The sequence below is a fragment of the Pinus tabuliformis genome, chromosome 4_1 (genome assembly GCF_031772625.1).
Source record: "Pinus tabuliformis cultivar Carrire ecotype Pingquan chromosome 4_1, CPIR1, whole genome shotgun sequence".
Lineage (NCBI taxonomy): Eukaryota > Viridiplantae > Streptophyta > Pinopsida > Pinales > Pinaceae > Pinus > Pinus tabuliformis.
In genome coordinates, this window is record NC_142303.1 from 910,418,970 (window position 1) to 910,427,399 (window position 8,430).

Here is an 8,430-nt window from a genome sequence, read left to right on the forward strand (position 1 = left end):
TCTTGAGTATTTCTGAAGTTAAATGATACCTAATCGAATTATCTACAACTACAAGAGTACTAATAGAATCCTATGCAGATCAACTATCTTTCGAAGCAGTTCCGTGATTTCCTGCAGACAGGGTGTGATTTCCTGTGGATATGCCAATTTCCTGGAACTGCTCTGATTTCCTGCAACGATCTTGATGGTTGAGTATATTTTGGTTAGACTCGAAGAGAACAAAAACATGGGTTTTATCAAGAAATCTATTTACATAGATGCTGTCCTATTGGCTGCCTCAAAACTATCACTGAAACCGCTTAGATATTCAGACTTCTCATGAACAACCGAAGTGGTTAACAACCTCAACAACTCAACAAGATCAGTTTGATCCATGCTTTCAGTCATGGATCAAACTCAACAAGCTTTTTTATTGTCTTTTCCAATTATTATTAGAAAATAGTTGTCGTATTTCAATTTTCCTAATTCGGGCAAGTTTATGCCTGTGTATTTGTATAAATACTTTCATGGCTCATTTGTAAGAGACATTGATATACCAGACGTTGATACTACTATAATACTTGTTCAGATTAATAAGAGTTCATGTCCTGCTGATCATGTTGTGTAAACTCCTTTAGCAGTTGAAGGAGTTGTTGAGTAAGGGAGGGCCCCCTTTACTCACAACTCCCGTAGTTACAGATTGTGTTCTTTTAATTATTTTCATGAATTGATAGAGTTGTGACACAACTTTTGATTCCTCTTTTCTAAATATAGCAGCACATGTGTGATGATTAAATGGTGAAGCTTATGTGATTAATATGTTCGGAGTATTTGAGTAGGCTTTAATCTTACATTGCAAATTGTTGAATTGATTTAATTGCTGTTTGATTGATCTATTATCTTTTTCTGATCAACATCAACAATTTTCAGAGCTTTAGAGGGATGATTAAATCCGCTCCATAGCCTTTGCTATTAAGTGTTGATGGGAAAAAGGGATATTGGAGCTGTGTGTGTATGTGATTTTGTTTAGGAAAACACTGAAAGTATTAGCCTGCATATATTTTGCTCAACATATCACAAGGTTACCTACCCCTAGTTGATAATTTATGTCTGTCAAATTATAAGTCTATAATTTGCCCAAACAACCTTGCAACTGCAATGACTCATTGATCCAACTCATTTCTCATTGATGGTATGCATTAGAGTAGATCTGAAAGCAATGATTGCTGATAGACTGTAAAATTTTTAGGCAAAGCACTTCTCTGTTTCCGAATATAATGGAAAAACCTAAAAAAATAAATACATGTTGCAAACATAAAAATAATACTCTCAAAACAAACATATACTCTCTTATCGCCCAACCAAGCCCATACCAGCTCTGATACCAAGATAAATTTTGATAATGCATACTCAATTACATTTGATCAAATAATTTTACATATATACATGAAGTGTTGTTTCAATATAGGAAAACTGTCTTGGACACACAATCAATTGGTTGAGAGAATATCTCAACCACACACCAATCTAGAAAACAACTAAATCTAAACAATTCCTAAAGAATAAGAAAAACTCATTTACATAGAAATAGTCACACCTAAGACAAGTAAGAATTATAATTTTAAAATAAAATTTATAAAAAATTATATATATATATATAATTATAATTTAATAATCATAATTCTAAAATATTAATTAATTTTTATATCCGAAACTCATTAAAAATGTTTAATATAATATATCAACGTCTTTATATTACTCTAAGTCTAAGATTTAATTTAGAAAATAACTTTTGTTAGAGTGTAACTTGGCAACATTAAGAAATGTTTAAACTTATAGTATTAAACTACGTTGCAATATGGTAATTTCCATTTAGGTAAAGTGAGGATACTTATAATCACAAACATAATTTAGTTTAATTAATTATATATATATATATCTATATATATATATATATATTAAATTAAATAATTTGTAGTTATAAATTAAATTAATTAAAAATGTATTAAAATAATATGATTAATTACATATATTGATTGATTGGTGAATTATAATTAATAAATCTATATTAATCTTTATTTTTTTGAAAAATTTATTTTTCAACATGAATTTAAGTGTATATTCTTAAACATACTGTAAATACAAAAATTTTCACACGAATATTTCATTAGAAGTCTAGTCAAAATATATTAGAAGTCTAGTCAATATATATTAATTGAATAGATATAATACTTGAACAAATTCCTCTTTACAAAGTAATCTCTAAAAAATTTCCAAATCTAAAACTATAAGTCATGAAAACTAAAATTAATATAAATATATTTTATTTCCAATTTAAAAAAATATAATAATAAAGTTGAATCCAAACAAGACAATGAGAACAAGTATTATGGTTCTAAAAATGAGTTTAAAAACAATAGATTTCATCTCTAGAAAATGAATTAATTCATACTACCTTAAGAGTGATTCTCATTACATATATTATATTGCTTATGTATACAAATTTAAGGAGTTAGTTTAATTCATTATCACCAATATTAATTGACATTTGAATAATTACATACAAGACATTAACAAAAAAATATTAATCCTATCATGAAGTATCCCTTGTATTTATAGTGCTTGTAACACCCCCCAGCCACTCAGTTGCGGTGATGCCACTCTCACAATGCTCTTGATATTATAATAGCACAATAATACACATATATAACATAACAAAAAACATAATAATAGGCATGAGAACCCTAAAAAACATAAATAGATTTGATCACTCATCCAATAAATCTATTGACTGGCTACAAACCTCAAACATACCACCCAACTATAGATAACAGTTCTACAACTCTCTCAACAACAAATCACCCCTGAGTTGGGGCCATGACTCCACAATTCCAATGGCAACCCAAGCCAAATACATGTCCAGTGCCGAATATGAATAAGGCTAAGGTACCAAACCCGAGCTGTTTCCAATCAATCAAATCACATCGTCCATCAACCTACAACCCAAGTAATGCACCCCCTTCTCTACAACAATATTCCCTCACTATGCCACTACCTCCATGTTGTCCAAATCTTCTATCTATGGATGTGTTAGGGCCCTATGGTTTTTCCAAGGGTTCATGCTGCCCTTGGGGGTCTCTAGGTACCCTTCAGGCCAATATAGGGACACTTTCCCTACACTTCTCCCTTCAGGGCTACAACCTTGCTCAAAGCTTCTCAAAGAGAAGTGCACTCATACCCCGACCTACTGAGACTTTTTAGGGTAGATTTGCTAGGGGTCCTCTGGTGCTCCCTAGAACCAGGACCACAATTATCCACTGGTAGCCTCTGATGGAAAGGGAAGATGAATGTGTACTATTCCCTTCCCTTTTCCTTTTATTTATACTTTAGGATTATAATATTTTAATATTATTCCTAAAAGTAACTTTAGGAATATTAAATCCATACTAGTTATTTAGCTAGGAACCTTGTTTGAGTTTCACAACCTCATATTTCAATTTTTGTGGACTCCTAGCCCTCTTTACTCTTTTTGTTACTTGGTCTACAACCATGATGCAATTTATTATTACATGTGTGCTTTACACATTACTTCTACTAGGCTTGTTGGCCTTTTAACACACAACCTCTCTAGCTCTACCACACAGACACCTTGGCCTTAAAACACATAAGAACATTGGCCCATCAACCTAACACATTTATAAACACAAAGGCACACATGTCTTAATAGAACTCAATTTAGTAGCCTAAATAATATGTACAATTACAAGACCATTCAGGGGTCAAACCAGGGGTATCACATTCCCCTCTCCCTTATTTATGCATTGTCTTCAACATATCTAGATGATGGCTCTATCTTGGAACACCTCAGTTTTTTTGTTTGTGATGTGCACTGATGGGACTTGGAAGTCTTCTTCATGCTTCACTTTTACTGACAATTCATATTGAATGTCATCCTATATAATCATTATCATATCTATATAACAATGAAACGAAAATATCAATACATGAATGCAACACCTCCCTTAAAATCTTAGGAACATTCAAATTAAGATTAAAAATTATAAAACTCCCTTAAATATTTGAACCCCAAAAAATTCAAGTTGTTGAACTATTTTCATAATCCATGTTGCATTTCCACTGTCAACCATTAAAAAGAGGAACTTAAAGAAGATATAGCTCTTAGTTCTACTTGCTCTAACCACTGTTGCCCTTAACACAAGATAATAATCATTTCCACATAAATAATGCCGTAAGTGTCCACAATCATTAGAAACACTTCATAGAATTCATAGACTAGAACATTTATGCACCTAATTTTGTAGTAATCAGTGTCACCATAATTACCACAATTCCAAAAACATTCCCAATTTGATTTTCACTCCAAAACCCAAAAGCATTCCCAATGTGTCGAGTCTACCGGTCATAATAATCCTTGGTTTTGCAATATCAAATTCCCAAAAAACTATAACAATTTGTACTCCAATGATGGCTTAAATATTTGCTATAGCTTACATAAATAGTGAAGAAAAGCCCGCAACAAAATATACCAATCAACCATCATGCAAGGAACATGATAATCATAAAACTGGTTAATTTCTCCACCACAACGCACATTTCCAACTGTTGTTTGATGATGAAACTGGATGTAAAATTTGTCAACCAATCACTAGTTATGAAGAAAATCCAATCTGCTACTAATTGTGCGATAAATGTGCCTGCTTTTCCTGACTTCAAGTGTTAGAAATAGGGTGGTCGATGGTTGTTCAAAATACTTGAGTAAAGTCTGAAAATGGGTCTTTATAGCTCTTTAACGCAACCATCCTTCCACTATTAAATTGCTTTGAAATAGACCAGAAATGTCCCATTGTACTTTGCCCATATTTAGCTTCAACATCTCTCTTTGAGCTATTATGTCTTTTAGCAATGCTCTACTAAATATTCATTGACACATATGCCTTTGTACGTATAATTGATGATTTTATTAGATGAATAATTACATTGTGCTATGCTGCTTGGAAAAAGGATGCAGATAAAACATTGTTGGTCATGGCATTGTCGATGAGAGCTAAAGAGAGTTCACGCATTGAGGATATAGGCATTTGTGATTACTGCACTCTGCCAGGTGTGCAAACAAATATTTTTATGGTTGAACAACGAGAATTTTGGTATTTGCCTCCTGCATAGAAATATCTATTGACATGGTATACAAAAAGGGTAGCCAATGCTGTTGTTCCAAAGATTCATGTTTCCCTCCTTCAGTAATATCGACCAACCCATTTTTCTCGTTATATGGCAGTGGGATCACTTGTGTTCTTTCAAAGAAAAATCACCTGGTAACTTCATCTGGGAGAGTACAATTTCTCTTTGTTAATCATATATAGCTTTGGAGAAAATTTGCAATTGGAAAAAATTAAATATGAACTGAAATATTGCCCCTTTTTTCACTCTAAAAGTGATATTTCATGTTAGAAGGGACCATGGTTGCATTCCCTAAATGATCATGCCAGGGGATACCTGTAATGAGGAGCTCAAATATATATATAGTTTTTTCCCGTATTTTCTTTCCTCACAATTCCTGTCGTTTGTAAATCATGTGCTCTCCATAGACCTTGTTAGATTCGAAACCATCACGAGCTCCTCCTGTATTCATCAAGACACATGCTAATAGGTAAATTCGTGAAATGGGACCTAACTTACATCGCTGTTGAAAATATCCCATGAAAGGGCATATTGATATGCCTTCTAATCAATTTGATATTCTTGACTACCATATGAATGCCCTTTTCCTTTCCCCTCATTTGGGTGCCTTGTCAACGAGTGAGAATGAAAATATCCCTATGCTCATTTTCTTGTTAGATAGCTGAAATACAAGTGAGATGATGATCCTCAGAGGAAAATTAGCCAAGGTTTACTATATTGCCCATGGCCCAAGAAATGGAATTGTTGATAAAGTTATCATTTTTTTTAAAACTTTTTTAAGGTTTGAATCTCCCAGGCTCCCCTTGAATTGTAAATTGCCTACTTACTTGTACATTCATATGTCTGAACAATACTTACTGATACATTCATATATATCAGTATCAAGAATAGACTTAGATATATTGGATTTCCCTCCCAATACACTCTTATGAGATCAGGTTTGAGAGCATTGCTTTAATTTTCATATGCTTGCATTGAGAAGAGAAATATATGGTCGATTTGTCATGTTTAAAATATATTGTTTCTGATTTTATATGATAACATTATCATCAATAGATTTGTGTGGTCAATTATGTAATGATATGAATACTTCCTAACATATTCTATACACTAAGAAACAACTATATACCAATCTTGATCCATCTCATTCTGGATCTATCATACACGGAGAAAGAACGGTAGAAACCTTTTTTTTGGAATGTAAAATATTATTAGTTAAATTAATAATTTATTATAATTAATAAATTAAATCATTTATAAAATATTTTTAATATTATTATTAAATTAATATATATAGTAGTTAATTAGAATAAATTAATTAATATTTAATAATAACTACTTTTTAATTAATGTATTAATAACCTTAATAATTATTTAACATTAATTATTTTAAATTATAATGATAATGTTATTTGATCAATAATAATATGATTGATAGATCATATTCTAACTTAAGATTCATAATAACTCTGAATATTAAATATTAATGGAAAATCAAGATAAAAATTAAAAAAACCTTATTTTTAAAGAATTAAAATCATGCTAATTTTAAAGAATTAAAATCATGTAAATTTCAAATGGTTAATTATGAAAATAAATTATTAAAAATTAAATAATGATTTTAAATTTTATTTTCATAATCTAAAATCATAATTCATTTGTTCAAGCTAACATTACTTTTTTATTAACTAATTTTTTTGATTTTTTAATTTTAAAACGACACGTGTCAACTACACATTGAGTACAAATAAAATCATACATCACCCACATACTAGACTGTAGAATGTGCTTCTAGACATAATTATAAATCCTCCATAAATTTTCTTGTCTAACTGAAAGATTGACAAACCCTTATGACATTACTAAACACAAAAAAATCTAACATGAAATCAATACTACATCAAAAGTTTGAATGATGTTGATGTTATGGTTAAAAGTTGAAATTATGTTAATTCTTCTAAAGCTAAAGAGGTGAGTAGAATGAGCCTATAAGGCCGAGCCTTATACAACAAGATTAATAGTTACAACGCAACATAGTCTTTGCTTCGACTGCTAATTAATTGATTAAGGCCATGCCTCTTTCTGCAAAGCCCATTTTTTGTCGTTATTCGAAAAAGCTCGCATTTTTGCAAGCTATTGTTATTTATGCATTCACACCTCCATATTCCACACAATGAATGCCACCTTCGCATAACTTTCCTTTGCACGTTCGTATCCCACATAATGAAAGTCATCTTCTCATAACTTCGTCAATTCATCTAGTTGCACTAGGAGATGCAAAGGTAGCTTTTATTGTTGGGACAAAGTTTTTATTGTGCATAATTCTAGATCTGAATACTTCTGCACTAAGTGTAATTTTCAATTACAAATTCAGCATCGATATTTGCACCCCATATTAATGGAATATGCTGAGAAAATCTATTAGCCCATATGTCTATTAGCTAGATACAGAGTGCAAAGTGCGGAGTGCTTTGCAACTTGTTGCTGTGTTAACAACTACTAATCGTTGCACAATGTGTTAGATTAAATGTTATTAAGCACTTGAACAATGTCCTCATTATGTCTCAATTAAGTAAACCCTTTCTCTTTCACTTCCCGCACTTTTGCACTCTGCAAAATTTCCACAGTGGGTCTATGCATATAGTTGGGTTACACTTTTTGGTAAAGTGAGGGCACGTTTTGGTGAAAAAAGGATGCTCAATTAAGCCATTTTAAGCACTTGATCGAACAATTTTTAAGCGCTCAACCAAGCTGCTTAGGGGCTTAAAAATAGCTCAATTGAGCATTTAAACAAACCCTTGATCGAACTCCTTTCTAACCTAAGTTAGGAGCTCGATTGAGAATTAGGGCTCGATTGAGCTCCACAGTTTGATCGAGCTTTATAGCTTGATCAAGCATTATGGCTCGATCGAGCCCTATTTCTTTTTAAAAAACCCATGCCGTAGTCTGTGCAAGCCATTGTGTGTAGATTGCGAGGAATAAGGAGTTCAATTGAGGATTTCTAAGTTCAACCGAGATAGAGGAATTCAATCTAGCTGCCCATCAACCCCACCAATGGCCACGAGGCTCAAGCCAAGGTAGGTTTCCTGTCTTTTTTGTCTATTTTCTTTAATTTTTCTTGCAAAATAAAATAATGAATTTGGAAATAAATCTGCTATACAAAAACCACAAAAAATAATCACGAAAACCACCATGAAAACCAAAACAAACCACCAAGAAAACTCTTGAAAACCATAAAAAAACAACCTAGAT